The sequence below is a fragment of the Rhinopithecus roxellana genome, chromosome 9, assembly GCF_007565055.1.
Source record: "Rhinopithecus roxellana isolate Shanxi Qingling chromosome 9, ASM756505v1, whole genome shotgun sequence".
In the NCBI taxonomy this organism is placed as follows: domain Eukaryota; kingdom Metazoa; phylum Chordata; class Mammalia; order Primates; family Cercopithecidae; genus Rhinopithecus; species Rhinopithecus roxellana.
The window spans coordinates 28923448-28939310 of NC_044557.1; the positions used below are offsets into that span (position 1 = coordinate 28923448).

At 41.4% G+C, this 15863-nt stretch overlaps 1 long non-coding RNA gene across 1 annotated transcript; it reads right to left on the bottom strand.

Annotated features, from left to right (window-relative positions):
• Positions 1–2479: 2479 nt before the first annotated feature.
• Positions 2480–12489, bottom strand: LOC104661770. The gene is made up of 3 exons (XR_004059290.1): positions 12365–12489; positions 5364–5531; positions 2480–2662 (listed from the first exon to the last, which is right to left on the bottom strand). It is a non-coding gene; the product is annotated as an uncharacterized LOC104661770 (long non-coding RNA).
• Between the last annotated feature and the right edge of the window lie 3374 nt (positions 12490–15863).

Genomic DNA, 15863 nt, shown 5'->3' on the forward strand with positions numbered 1-15863 from the left:
CCACACTCACATGTTGCCCATGCCTTGATGAAATAACTACCCAACTTTGAGGCCTTCCCCATGTGCCTTTAACCCTCCTGTACCAGGGATTTTCAAGTAGCTGTTTCTTTTCTTTGGAAATTTTCTCTTTCTCTGTCTAGACACATTCTTCAAAGTCTAGACAGAGACCCAACTCCTCCAGGAAGCCTGTGTGCATGATGCCAGTCTCTGATAGTTTTTCCTTCTTCTGATTACCTGCATTTTCTGTACAAATTTACCACAGACTTGCCTGTATCATGGTTACCTTAGAAATAATGTTGATCTTGTTTTACATTTTCTTTCATTTCTAAAAGGCAAGCATTGTACTTAATACTTCTTTGAATGTCTGCAGACCAGCACATAAAAAGACCTCAATGTTGCTTTTTAAAATGGCCGTTCTGTGATTCTGGGAGAACCTGGTTTACACCGTGGACTATCAGGTGTGTGTGTGTGTGTGTGTGTGTGTGTGTGTGTGTGTTGATGGACAGCCATCCTGCTGGAGGTCTCAGGAAGTGGGAGTAGGCAACTGTGAGATTAGACAAATCTGGAATATCCACAGCATTGTCTCTTTTAATACACACCAAATGTGAACTGCAGTGGCCAAGCGTGACTTGTTTCAAAGGCTCCTTTCTTTCCCCTGCCAGCCCATGAGTGTTAGGAAAGGAGAGTTGCCTAATTGATCTCTGCAGCTGCAGGACCCAGCCCAAAGCCCTGCCCTCAGTAAGTACTCATACTTTTTTTTTTTTTTTTTTTTTGAGACGGAGTCTCGCTCTGTTGCCCAGGTTGGAGTGCAGTGGCCGGATCTCAGCTCACTGCAAGCTCCGCCTCCCAGGTTTATGCCATTCTCCTGCCTCAGCCTCCCGAGTAGCTGGGACTACAGGCGCCCGCCACCTCGCCCGGCTAGTTTTTTTTTGTAATTTTTAGTAGAGGCGGGGTTTCACCGTGTTAGCCAGGATGGTCTTGATCTCCTGACCTCGTGATCCACCCGTCTCAGCCTCCCAAAGTGCTGGGATTACAGGCTTGAGCCACCGCGCCTGGCCAAGTACTCATGCATTTGTAGGAAACATTGTTCTCTCCTCTCCCCATTATCCCAGGTTGGCCCATGCTAATAAAAAAGAAGTCCCTCTCTTTCTGAGGTTTTAGGGAAAATTAGCTTCCCTCCTTTCCTTGCCCCGCACTCATCATCCCCAAGGGAGGGGAGCATGGAGTCAGATGTGAAACTGCGGGAAGGAGCTGGAACCGGATGGCTCCTATCATTGGGGTGGTCTCTTTTCCAGAACAGCCTATCCAGGGCCATACACTTCCTTCTTCCCTCCCTATGGAGAGGTCTGCAGTGCTCTGTCTGTCAGCCCGTGGGAAAGGGCAATTGGAGGGGAGGATGTAAATGCTCTATTATGTCCCCAGACGCAAAATGTTTCCAGTTCTGCTTCACTCACAACAAACCTGATGTTTTTGTTTCTTTCTGGATTCTTTCTGAACTCTGTGCAGGAAGAGGAACCATCATTAACTATCACTACCACATCTCACTAAAGGGAAATATCTTGAAATAATATATCTTGAAAAATAAATGCTGGGCCTGCCTTACTCTCTGTATGTGTCACTCTTGGAGGCCAGTCTTTTACTTCACCTCCAGGCAAGGGTTCAATGTTGGTGTGAACCATGGCAGGATTGGTGCCTCTGGATTTCAGAAAGAAGAAGAAAGCAACAGACTTTTCTGAGCGTTTCTTTTTGCCCTGAGCTGGCCTCTACTATCTGGGAGACTGTATATTTGCAAGAGGTCCTATGTAATGGCTTTGAGGATTTGGGTGAAGGTGGGTGAGGAGAAGCCTAATGTGAACTCAGATATGCAGGTCTCCTGAGGTATGGAAGGAGAGTTTATGTATTCACCATGCCTTTTCTTCATAATTTGATGGTATGAAGTGTGAAGTGGGTAGCTAATTCCGAGATCACACACAACGCCTCTGAGAGCTTGCCTTTCATATGCAAAACAACCAATCCACAGCCTACTCCCACCACCTCCTCTTTGGGGTTTCACACTCTGGGCCAGTGTTCCCCTCCCTAATCACCCCAGGACAGGGACCAGACAGGTAGGGACAGCCCCTAAGTCCTGAGAGCCCTGAAATGATTCAAACCAGCCAGTCCTAAGCCTGCGTATCCTGCCTTGCCTGTGTTCCCCATGGAAACCACAGTAAAGGCTCTTACTCGTGCTTTGCTCCCCCACCCACCTCCAGACTGACCTGACGCTTCCCTCTATGCACTGCCCCCATGTAGTGCACCCCGTCCTCTTGGGACCTGTGAGTAATGAACTATCTCTTCAGTGGCACTTGTCTCCTGATCTGTTGGCCTTGCCAGACCTCAATGATAAAAAAGCTTATATTTTAAAAGTTTAGAATTACTGCACTTGAAAGAGAGTCATGAATAGAAGAATAATAATATCGCCATCTCTCATTGGAAATTCACTTTGTGCCAGTCGTTGCTGTAAGTTTATTCACTGCATTAGTTCATTCAATCTTCACATGTTCTCCTGTCCACCGATGTATTTTTCAAATCAGGAAAATGACTGGGATCAGAGGAGATAAATAAACCTTCCAAGGTGACACATCCAGGGAGCAGACAAGCAGACACAGAAGACAGCACACATTTGCTGAAAGGAAAGAAAATGGTGGAAATGGCTGTGGGCTGGCTTCAAAGTGAAGGATTTTGTGTTTGTGAGAATTGGAAATCACTGTTGCCTGCATGAAGTTGCAGCAGATAAGCCATCTGGCCTTTGCACATGAAAGATCTCTGTCCCTGGTTATTTATTTATTTTTAATTAATTAATTAATTTTGAGACAGAGTCTCATTCCGTTGCCAGGCTAGAGTGCAGTGGGACGATTTTGGCTCACTGCAACCTCTGCCTTCCTGATTCAAGCGATTCTCCTGCCTCAGCTTCCAGAGTAGTTGAGACTACAGGGGTGCACCACCACGCACAGCTAATTTTTTTGTATTTTTAGTAGAGACGGGGTTTCATCATGCTGGCCAGGCTGGTCTGGATCTCCTGACCTCGTGATTCACCCACCTCGGCCTCCCGAAGTGCTGGGATTACGGGTGTGAGTCACCACGCCCAGCCCTGTCCCTGGTTTTTTAATAACTGGTGATAAAAACTGATGGGTTGGCTGGACACCCATGAAGCGTCTTCTGCTTATCAGCTGAAGACAGGGCCAGGCCTCACAAATCCCTGCCGCTCACAGGCGCCTGTTCTCACGCTCCAGGTAGCTCAGAGACCACTGGAAGTCTGTATCACATCAAGCCATTGCCTGAGCCACAGTTCCTCATGGCTTCACAGGGCTTCTGTTGCTTAAAGGCCCCAGGGAATGATTTGTGGAAACCATAAATCCATTTTACAGTTGAATGTCAACTGTAATGCCTTCTACTCAAAGGAAGCCAAGAATTAAATTTCAGAAAAAGTGAACTCCGCAAACTCCGGCTGTTTACATCACATCAAAAGAAGTTGAAAATTCAAGTTCAGTTGCTGCCCGTCTTCCTGTGTTTTTCAATTTTGCTGTAAGAGAGATTCACAAAGGTGGTGTTTCTTTCTTTCTTTCTTTTTTTGCCAGATTCTTTGTAACTTAAAACTGATTGACATTGGTTTGATGCATGTGTGTGGTGTAGACAGTCCAGGGATTCCAAGTCCATGTGGGCAAGGCACCACATTTCAAAAGACAACCTAGAGGGGAAGTGTTAGTGCCTCCAAATTCAGTGTGAGTTGAGCATCAAAATCACCTGACAGGCTCTATGAATGTGACCTCAACTAATGGCCCTTTGACACTACCTGCTGGAGCCGGCCAGGTTTGCCCATCTCACTTATTAAACACTTGCTCCTTCAGAAAATCCTACTTTAGCTTTTGTTTAGCTGGGAAGTTGAAAGACAGATCTTTCCTTCCAAAAAACGTATTTGAGGCCTGCAGGGTCTGGAAAAGAGGATGCTTTAAATAGCTCTTACTATTTTCCCCCATTAACTGGGCCACCCCACCAAGGATGTACATCTTTAAATTCTTCCAGAGAATTCAGATGTCAGCACCAGCAGTGCACAAAGAATGAATGGTTACTACCGGTGTGTTATGGAAGAGGAATCAGCACTCTGGGCGACAGCGCATGGATTTTCTAGTTTTGTTTTTTGTTTGTTTGTTTGTTTCCAGTCGGAGTCTTGCTCTGTTGCCCAGGCTGGAGTGCAGTGGTGCTGTCTCGGCTCACTGCAACCTTCTGCCAGGTTCAAGCAGTTCTGCTTCAGCTTCCCAAGTAGCTGGGATTATAGGTGCGTGCCACCACACCCAACTAATTTTTGTATTTTTAGTAGAGCCAGAGTTTCACCATGTTGGCCAGGCTGGTCTTGAACTCCTGACCTCGTGATCCACCCGCCTTGGCCTCCCAAAGTGCTGGGATTAGAGGTGTGAGCCACCGCACCCAGCCGGATCAACTGTTTTTGGAATTGGTCATCATTTGGTTAAGGCATACAATTTTGCCATTTTGGTAGATTGAAAATGGTCAAATTTTAGTAGTTTCATACAGTTCGACCCCATTCTACACATTTTCCCCATCTTACTGTTATCTGGACTGAGGGTGACCCACCAACCTGGTTTGTTTAGGGCTGGTCCACTTGTGGCATTGAAATCCCACATCCAGGGGAGGCCCCTCTGTCTTAGGCAGACTGGAGTGGTGGGTCACAGCTGGGAGACCAGGTTCAAACTCCTCAGCTTGGGGTATGGGGCACCCCATCTTGCCTGCATCCTCTGCTCCATTAAGGTGTCATTGATAAGGGCAAACATAATTATAGTCACCAAGTGCCATTGTACATGACCTCATTACTCCTCAAAACAGTCCTCTGAGGCTTACAGAAGGTAGGTAGCCTCTGCAAGACCTCACCTATATTGGGGCTGAAGCTGTCCATAACTCCTGAACCTCAACATTCTGCTATGTGCCAGACACTCTGCTGGGCCCTGGGATTAAGAAGACAGGCCAGGCTTTTGACACGGAAAATGGAAAAATGTTAAACAGCTAGTCGTTGGATAGCATTCCTTTGAAAATGTGGTACTCCCTCCTGGATTTGAGGACACAGAAGTAGTTTGGTGACGCTGCGCTCCCTGTGAAGCCTTGGAGGCAGGGCATGGCTCCCAGACTGTGCAGTGTGTGGGGAGTGTTCAGGTAAGGCCAGTGTCTGATAGAACAGTCAGGAACCCTACACCTGACTGTTCTGGTTGGACACGTGGATTAATTTTTGGGTTATCTCCCTGTGGATTGTTGCTCTTATGAACAGCTTTTAAAAATGGGGATTATTGATACCTAATATATTGAAAAATAAAACTTACCAGAGCACTAGACTGTTCTTTCAAAGACAGCTGTTGGCCTCCCGACTTGATCAACTGTATTCCTCAAATGGGGGTGCTGTGGTTTCCCCAAGGAGGTGAGAAACCACAGCACAAACAAAGAACATCTTGGTGGAGAGCTGATTGTATTTGAAGATCTGGGGAGTTTTTCTCCATTAAAAAACAAAACAAAACAAAACAGACTCACATAAGAGGAAGGTTGGAAAAATCTTATGAATTTCTAATGTAAAACATGCAGAATTAATGCTTTTGAAGTTACTTCAGCTCTACTCCTAAGCTCTCAGGTCACAGAGTTAAATTTTGAAGTGCACGAAACCAGACTTCAGTAATAAACCATGGAGCGCTGAGTTTACACGTCATTCAATTATCCTCTGAACTTGATTTTTTTTCTTTTGTCATATAGGTCACCAATAATGTGGGATCCATTTGGTGGAGACAAGCTACTTTTAATCAAAAATTGTAAGACACGGTGAGTACTCAAGCATATGAGTATAATTTTCTGAATAGACTTTAGATACCAGGTTTTAAAAGCATTTCTAAATGTCTACATCATAGTAGAAGCTTGGATTAAGCTATTTTATGTTTCATAGTCACTGTGGTTTGGTCTCTAAAATTATGTACATTGTCATTGAATAAAATTCTTCTTAAACAACTAGAACACTTGGTTGATTTTAAATGACTAATTATTGTTATATTATGTGAGAGCACATAAGGTATGTTCTGCTTTACAAGTAAAGCCTGGCAACGTTTCCCATGATTTGCAATTCAAATTGGATGGCTCTGAGTCATTTAAAAGCAGGTGAGCAGCAGATATAAAACAGTTTTTTGAAAGGGGCTATTCGTTACTCCTATCTTGGCTTTGCTGAAAAGAATTATTGAAGGCTGACAGAGGAATGAGGATGAAGCAGGAGTTGGGCCCAGTTTTGTTCACTAGTTCAGTTAGCCTAGTCATTAGCTTAGCATTTTGAAGCTTGAGTGTGAGAATCTACAGCTGTTCCCCTAAGAACAAAGTAAAATGTGATTTCCAAGTTCAAAATAATGAAAAAGTTTCAGTGATATTGAACAGGCTATGTGGAGGAGAGCAGAGGAAATCAGAAAGCTCCTGCCTCCTCACGGCTGTCTTGGGGAGAATGTTGAGTGGATTGATGTTTTTATGCATATTAGACTGTTTTGATAAGATGGCCTTGCCAAGTAGGTGTTTGTTTTGTTTCTTTTCTTCCTTCTGCGTAAAGATGTTTAATTCCTTGAGCCATCCTCTAGTTCCTATGGTTTTGTCATTGTTCTCTTAGGAAAGAGAAAGGTAACAGGAAATATGCACTCTTCACCCTTTCTTCGTTCTCAGGGGGCATTGTGATGTTCTCTTGAGTTCTGGATTGAGTTTTCAGTGACAGTATTATGAGACGTGTGAGTAAGCATTTAACAATGACCAAGAACTAGTCAGATTCAAACCCAGCAATACAGAATTCTCATTTTAATTTCAAGTTATGGATATTTGTCTTTAATTTTTATGGATTTTGCCATTTTAAAACAAGGTTTCAATGTTTATCTTCTCTGTAAGAGATGGGAAGACCTATGAACATTTTAGCAACCCAAAAGATGATTCCTCAGTTTTTTCCTCAGGGGAATGTTTTATTTATAGGGAATCAAAGGAAATGTTTGTTTCCACGGGGATGTATGGATAACATATAAAATCGGTTTTTCATTATCAACTAGGGATCACTAGGCAATTATGTTAGTACAGAGATGTAAATGTGAAAAGGAAAAATGTGAAGCAGTATTATTTTTAAATATAAGTTTGCCACTTCTCTAACTCCCCCGCCCTAAAAAAGAGATTAGAGTTGTCCAAGATAGCTGTAAACTTGAGTTCCTATTAATTTGCATATATATTCAAGGAATGAGATTAAATTAACAAAGGAGGAGAGAAAGCAACTCTGGACCTGAAGCACAACTGCTGTTGTGTTGATGCGGAAAATGACTGACTCATAGACTTTCCGCAGAAGCTGCCATGATTCTGTGAGTTGTGTTAAGAAAAAACTCTGGAGCTCTGGAGAGTCTGGCTTTGAATCTAGGCTTGACCATTTATGGAGTATGTGAATTTGAGCACGTTACTTAACATCTAGGCTCAGTTACCTTGTCTATAAAGTGGGCACCAACAATATACCTTGAAGTTTTTTAAAAAAATAGAACCAAATAAGTTAATATTTGTGTAACTCATGCTGCAGTTTCTGACAAAATAAAAATTCTTAAGTGTTTACCTTTTCAATTACTCAAATAACAAGTATTTACCACTAATATTTGACATGTAATTAAAATTTTCAAAAATTTAATTTTTTTCCTGGTGTTAAAATAAAATTATAGTGACAGTAATAAAAAGATAACAGGTAAGGATTATCCTTTGGTTAACTTTGGTTAATTGTAAGTGGTGTTAGTGTGATATGACTTTAGCATTACTCATTATTAGTTATTCTAAGCATCAGTTAGGAGAGAGAAATCATCCAGAAATTTGAACAGGAAAAGCTGAACATAAAGAATTATTAACTGTAACAGGGGATTGGCGTAAGGAGAGTTTGGCTAATAAGAACTAGAGGGTTCTAAGGAATATTGACACAGCAGCTGGAAAGAGCTGCCACTCCCCCAGGCCTGAGATGAACACCTGAGGAAGGGCTGGGCTGAGAGTCAGACCTCACTGGAAGGGCACAACCCTGTGTCACTGGATGGTAGACAGGTCACTGTGGTGAGGCACTGGCAGGACTTGCTGGAAATCCACCCTCTGGAACTCACTGGAGATATTCCTTCTAAGGTGACAAGGGAAGCTGTTTGTGGGAATGTATTCCCCCGGAGGCACTGAGCCTTTGCCCCCAGTGCCCAAGAGAGACTGCAGGAGGTGGCTGTTGGGTGCCAGGCACCCCTGGCTGCCCTGCCCTGCAGGAGCCTAGGGGTATGGGTGAGCTGCCTGCCCTGCAGGAACCTGTCTAGAGCAGGAAGCAAAACACTCCTGCAGTATCTCACCAGTGGCCTTTACTGACAAAACGTAACATTGTAACAGTTAGCAAAGCGAAAATATTCAAGTGGCTCAGAACCATTTTCACAGAGCAAGCAAAAAGGGTGAATTTGGAGCTGAGCATCAATAAGTGGCTAACTCTGCTAGCAGGAGAAACACTTTTCCAAAAATTTATGTGAAATATATATGGTAAAACTTATGAAAAGAGAGAATGTAAAGATACAAAGTATCTGAGAGCTTACCCCTGCTTACCCTGGTCAGTTACAGAGAACCTGAACTGCCTTGTTTTTGTCTTTTAATGCATTGTTTTTCTTGTAGTGAACTTGGAATGTAAAGCTTGAATTGACAAACCCTACAAGAGGCAACATTATGAAATTTGGGTTTATGGTTATAAAAACATTATGAAAAACATTATTCATCATGCTACATAGAGTTTTCAAATGAGTACTCTGAAGAATTCTCTCTGGTTGCAGTTCTGATGAGCGATAGATCTTGTTTCTCTTAAGACATGAAACACAGCAGAGCAGTAGCTATCCCGAAGTTGAACTCATCAGACACTAGGCAACACTGGATATTGACTTGTGCAACTGATGAGATTAGAAGGCAGTTTAATAAATAAGAAATTAATCAAAGGTGAAGATTAAAAAATAACAGGAAACATACATGAGACTAATACAAACATTGATAATGTAAATATACTTCCCAAGGTAGAATATAAAATTTTCCCTAAACTTTCTTTCCAGCAGCCTTATGAATTAATTGGTATTTGATTGATTGATTGACAACTCCAGTTATTAACTAAATTGAATCAGCTGGGAAACACTGCCTGGATTACTTCCTCAGAATTATTTCCGCACAGGGACTATATGATTGAATGTAATCAAATAGACTCAAGAAGGAATTAAATTCTTTAAAGTCACATAGGCTTTTAATTTTTTCCCTCCTTTTTTCTTGTTGTTTAATAATTGAATACTCATTTTTAAAATGTGTTATTGATATATTTAAGGAATTAAATGTCACGAACTAACACTACCTGTAACAAGAGGAAGAAATTGTTATTGAAAGAAGGGAAATAAAAAGAACAAGTTCTGCAAGACTACTTTTGTGCCTGTTTATTTGATTAATTCTGGTAAGGGAGACATATATGTCTTGCATTCATTGTATATACATTGAATTTATATGCATATTCCTTTAAAATGCTATTTCATATTTCTGTGTCTCCACTTTCTGTTTAAGATCCATCTAGTTTCTCCTGGACAGGAACTTAAAACAGAAACATCTTGCAAAACTGGCTTGAGTGGGTGATGCTAAGTATACAAATAGCAGGGAGTGCTGTCTAACTAACAAGAAAGTTTAGTTTGCCAGAATTCTATTCATATCGAAGAATCTCAGAAATAGTTAGAAAGTCTGTTTTGGTAGCTGCTTACTACCTTTACGATCATAAGTAGTTTCAGGTTCTATGGTGGCTGCTTTTGCCAGTAGCATTTGTGCTTCTTATTTGATCTTTTTGAAGATTTTTGTCAGGTGTTAAATAGATGGATTTAATCTTAAAAAACTTAATAGCACAGCCCAATAAATCTTTTCCTAGATGCTACTTAGTGGCCCATTCCCATTTCCCGTTATGCACATGGTCTTGATAAGGTTGACCCATTCAATTAATTTGTGCTTAGTAGGGAGGACACTTGAGAGCAGCTGGGACCAGTGTCTGTCAGATAAATAAATATGAATTCCTAATTAGGCAGAGTGAGAATGCCCAGAATGGTTTATCATCATAACCATTCCCAAAACAGGGTTGAGGTCTTATGGGGAGGCCTTACTCTGCTGTTTGTGATCAACCCCGGCTGGCACACAAGCCCTCAGAGTCTGCAATGATGCTTTCTCAAAGTATATTCAAGTATTTGCACTTAAATCAACAGAGTAAAAAAAATGTCAGTTTTAAAAGAGATGACCATTTAAATGGTCTGTTAGAAAAACTACAGCAACATTGCTCCTCTCAAAGAAGAATGCTGAAAGGATAATTAGACATCAGCAGAATACCACCAACACATTACTGGGAAAAAGAAAGGGCACAGGAACTTCTAAAATTCACTGAAATAAAAATCAGCACAGGGACCTAGACCTTCATTAGAACCGAGTGATGAGATGAACTACTAACGTTGATGAACAGCAGTATAAATGTTATACAGTTTCAGAATATTCCTTGGGATTACTCAGGGAGTCAGAAATGGACACATTTTACATTTTCTTTTGTATTTAAAATAGCCAATAAAATTCATTTTGCTAACATATACTTAAATCAATATGCATGTTGCAAGAAGCCAAGTTCAAGGGCGCAATTTAGCATAAATCATGTGTTAGTTGTTGCTACTGTTAACAGTCATCTCTTTTTTTCCTGAGGTCAGAGCCAATTAAGAGACATATAGAAGCCTGGGAACGATCAAAATACCGGCTTTATGACTTATCAAAGCCAGATGGAAGAATAGGGTTTTATATGTGGGCTAAAGGGGATATTAATTTCTCCCCTGTGAACTGAAGTGAGTTCCGTACACTGCGCGGGGTTGCACCTGCTGAGGAGCTGGAGGAGAGCAGGGAGGGTGGGGTGCTGCCCCCTAGCGGAGGGCCCCGGTGCACACAGGCGACAACAGCCACAGACCCACTGCCCTCTTGCTTCATCTCCTTTGGTAATTCATGAGACAGTTTCCTGGGAAGTCCCATGTTTAATTTTCATCTTGATTGACTCTGAAACAGTATTCTCTGTGTAGCCATGAGGAAATGAGAATTTGCTTCTTATAGTTCTCCACTGAACTACTTTATCATTTCTGATTGAACTAATTCCTCATTTTCGCCTCGTAACTAACACTCACTCGCCTCCAGGTTAAAGTTTTCCTTACTTGGCAAAATCAGATACTAAATAAAATATGATAAAAATAGATCAAAACTCTTGCTCATCTTTACAGAGTTGCACAATTTCTATCTTGAACATGACAGGCACAGTCTCAGAATTTTCTTGCTCTGATTCAAATACAAAGTGAGTAGCTGATTTATGGCCCAGCAGGAGCCAAGGGCGACCCACCTACCTCCTAATCTAGAGCTCTTCCCACTTCGCAGCACTTGCTACATAAGACCTTAAGATGTAGAGTCTCGCAGAGCAGTTGCGAGTGCACTGTGGAGGCAGGTGGCTATGAGTTGGATTTCAGCTCTGCTCTGACTAGCCCTCTGACTTTGAGAGAGGTTATGACCTTCCTGGGCCTCCAGTGCTTCATGGGCAAAATGCAGACCACATTTCTGTTGCAATATTGCTGTATTTAAATGAGATTATGTGTTTGAAACGCATCTTGCTGTGCTTGGGGTAGCTTAGCAGTAATAAGTGCTGGCATGACCCATTGTTAAGCCGCACTTACCCACAGTATGAATAAAAATAGTTTAATTTTACACAAGTTGTAAATGAAAAGAGAATGAGTGTGTAAACCATTTGAAAAGATACTTCAGTTACATGGCTTCTTAGAAACCAGCCGTCGGCAGAAGCGATCTATCAACACTTTCTTTCTTTTCTCATTTCTGGTTTGGTTTCTGGCTGCTCTGCCTCATTTTTTCCTTTTGTGGCTGCCTTGTGTCCCTGTGAGACCACTGGGGCTCCAATCTTGTCTCCCTCTGTCCAACCACAGCTACCTTTCTTCATCCTCACAGCCTGATGTCATGATAAGGGGAGTAACTTGCCCCTTCCACATGTAACAGAAAGTAACACTTCAGCAACCCCCAACTCTGGATTAATAACTCAGTTTCTTCTGGTTCTGGAACAGTTCAAAGCTGTCTCTCTCTTTTTTCTTCTTTTAAAAATGTATTTGACAAACACTTGTAATACTTTCTATGTGCCAGACACTGTTCTAAGCACTTTACAAGTATTAACTCATTTTATCTTCCTATATCTAATCCAATTTTATATAAAACAGAAACCAAAACAGAGAAGGGCCTAGTAACTTACCTGAAATTACCCAGCTAGTGCTTGATGGAAGCAGGATTTCAGGCTGAGGAGTCTGGCCCCGGTCTCTGTGCTTTTAACAGCTCAGCCCAGCTGCTTCTCGGCCACCCTTGCAACATCATCTTCCATCTCACACTGCCAAGGGCGGGAATGCGAGACTTATTAGAAAAGCCTTGAAAAACTTAAGAATATAAGTATTAAAAAGTTCAGCATCTCAAATATTTATCATTTCTTTGTAGTGAGAACACTTAAAATATTTTCTTTGAGATGTTTTGAAATACATAGTACATTAACTATAGTCACCATGTTTTGCAATAAATTACCAGAACTGATTCCTCCCATCTAACTGAAACTTTGCACTCTTTGACAAACATCTCCCCTTTCCCCGACCTCCCCACCATAAACGTATACAACTTTTATTTGCCAATTAAAAATAAAAAATAAAAACAAAAAGAGGTGCAACAAACAATTGTGCTTTCATCGTCCAAAACACTAAGGGTAATGCTGGTCCAAGAGAATGACAGATTTTTGAGGGAGGTTTTCTTGTTTTATTTTGTTGGCAGCACAGAGGAAATGGGAGAGTTCTGAGTACAGAAAATGAGAGAGGAACTGGAGCAGGGGACAGGAAATTTGCAACATGTCAGAGCAGAAGTTGTAGAGCAAAAGAGGGATCATTGGTGGGGCTTATGGGATCGTTGTGGAGTTTACGATTGTCATCCTGAGCAAAGCCCAGGACTGAGAACAAGCAGGGAGAGGGAGGGAAGAGCCTCGGATAAGCAGTCCTGGCGCCAGAGGGAAGGCTGCTGCCGTCTCTCAACTGCAATTAGCTGCCCCATGCTTCTTGGGCTTTTTGCCTTTCTGAATTTGTGAGTGGTTGTGCCTCAGAGATGTACTCTTGGGGGCAACTGAAACACACTAAAAGTGAAATGTCGCCTCAGTTATGAGTGATCCTGATGAAGACGGTAACCAGGAAGTGTCTGAAGCCCGAGGCCACCACTCTATAAACACCAAATGTATCGCTGAGCTCCAGGATAAAAATGATATGTGCTAACTGTAGGCAAGGGCCACGTAAGCAAGGCAAAGTATTACCAAGAGGCACAATTAAAAAAAAAATTATATATTTTATTTAAAATTTTTAAGAATACAGTACATTGTTGTTAGTTATATTACCATGTTGTATAATAGACCTCTTAAATTTATTTCTGCTGTCTGGCAGATATTTTGTATTCTTTGACCAACATCGCCCTAACCCTCCCATCCCTGTCTCTGGTAACCACCATGCTATTCTCTGCTTCTTGGAGTTAGACTTTCTTAGATTCCACACATAAGTGAGGTCATGCAGTATTTGTGTTTCTGTCCTGGCTGATTTCAGTTGACGTCATGTCCTCCAGGTTCATCCGTGTTGTCGCAAGTGACAGGATTTCCCTCTTTTTAAGGTTAAATAATAATCCGTGGTGTATATATGCCACATTTTCTTTATTCATTCATCTGTTGAGAGATACTTAGGTTGATTTCATATTTTAGCTATTGTGAATAATACTGCATTGAACATAGGAGTGTGGATGTCTCTTTGATATACTGATTTTAATTTTTTTTGGATAGACACCCAGTAAAGGGAATGCTGGATCACATGGTAGTTCTATTTTTATTTTGTTTTAGTAACTTCCATATTGTTTTCCATGCTGGTTGTACTAATTTACATTTCTACCAACTGTATACAAGGGTTCCCTTTTCACCACATCCTCACCAACACTTGTTATCATTCATTTTTTTGATACAACCATTCTAACAGGTGTGAGATGGTATCTCATTGTGATTTTAACGTACATTCCTCTGACGATTACTGATGTTAAGCATTTCTCATGTACTCATTGACCATTTGTATCTCTTATGTTGAGAAATGTCTTTTCTCGTCCTTTGCCCACTTAAAAATCAGGTTGTTTTCTTGCTATTGAGTCTTTTGTGTTTCTTACATATTTTCAATGTTAACCCTTTATCTGATACATGGTTTTCAAATATTTTCTCCCATTCTATAGGTTGTTTCATAATTATGTTGATTGTTTCCTTTGCTTTGCTGAATCTTTTTAGTTTGATGTGATCCTGTTGGTCTATTTTTGCGTTTTTATTGCCTGTGCTTTCTTGGTCATTCCCAAAAACCATTGCCCAGACCAATATCATAGAGCTTTGCCCTTCTGGTTTCTTCTAGGCAGTTTTACAGATTCTGGTCTTAGGTTTAAGTCTTTAATCCATTTTGATTTGAGGTTTGTGTATGATGGAAGATAAGGATCCAGTTTTATTCTTTTGCATGTGGGTATGCAGTTTTCCCATTGTCATTTGTTGAAGAGGTTCTCCTTTCCCCATTTAGTATTCTTGGGACCTTCGTAGGAACAAAGTGACACAATTCTTAGAAGTAGTGTTAGTACACTAAAACCCAAACTGGGCAGTAATATGGGTTTCTGGCACCTCTAGTTATTGTCTGTGGGACCCTGAGCAGGTTCATTAAGCTCTCTGTGCATTCATTCCCTCAACAGAAAAATGCAGAAAATGCCTAAATGGTTAGCAACCATTACCAACAGGTTAGAGATGGCATTTGTTGAGTGTCTTGTTCAACACCTGGCAGATAGTAAGTGCTTAAGTATTTTCTGAATGAGTAGTGGGAATTCAAAACTGCTAGTTTTCCACTGGGGGGAAAAAAAGAACCTTAGAGATGCCAAAGGCCCTGTTTATATTAAAAGCTTGTGAAAGCACAGGAGAGTAGAGCATGGAATATGAGACCACATAGTTTCATCATCCAGAATTCAGGGTCATTACAGATTTGTCAGAGGTGTTTCATTTTCTGAATAAAAGAAAACAAATAAATTATTGTTCTTTTCAATATTATATTTGTATCAAGAAAATGTGCAGGAAGTGTAGAGTTTCATTCTCTGGGCAGGCCGTATCAGCTGAGGCGTCAGAAAGAGACAGCACAAACTTCATTTGCTTCCGTTGCTTTGTGGCAAGTCTAAGGATATTTCAGAGTGAAACAAATATGGACACAAAGGATCTGAGCTCCTTTTCCAGAAGCATTTTGTCTGAGGACAGACCCAAACAGGAATGGCTCAGTGATACAGTTTAGATCTCTCTCCTCTAAATCTCATGTTGAAATGTAATCTCCAATGCTGAAGGTGGGACCTGGTGGGAGCTGTTGGGATCACGGGGGCAGATCTCTCATGGCTTGGTGCTGTCTTCCTGAAGATGAGTTCTTGTGAGATCTGGTTGTTTAAAAGTGTGTGGCATCTCCCCCCTCACTCTCTTGCTCCTGCTCTGGCCATGTGATGTGCCTGCTCCCTCTTTGCCTTCTGCTGTGATTTTACTTCCCAAGGCCTCCCCAGGAACCGAGCAGATGCCAGTATCGTGCTTCCTGTACAGCCTGCAGAACCGTGAGCCAATTAAAACCCTTTTCTTTGTAAATTACCCAGTCTCAGGTATTTCTTTATAGCAATGCAAGAACAACTTAATACAC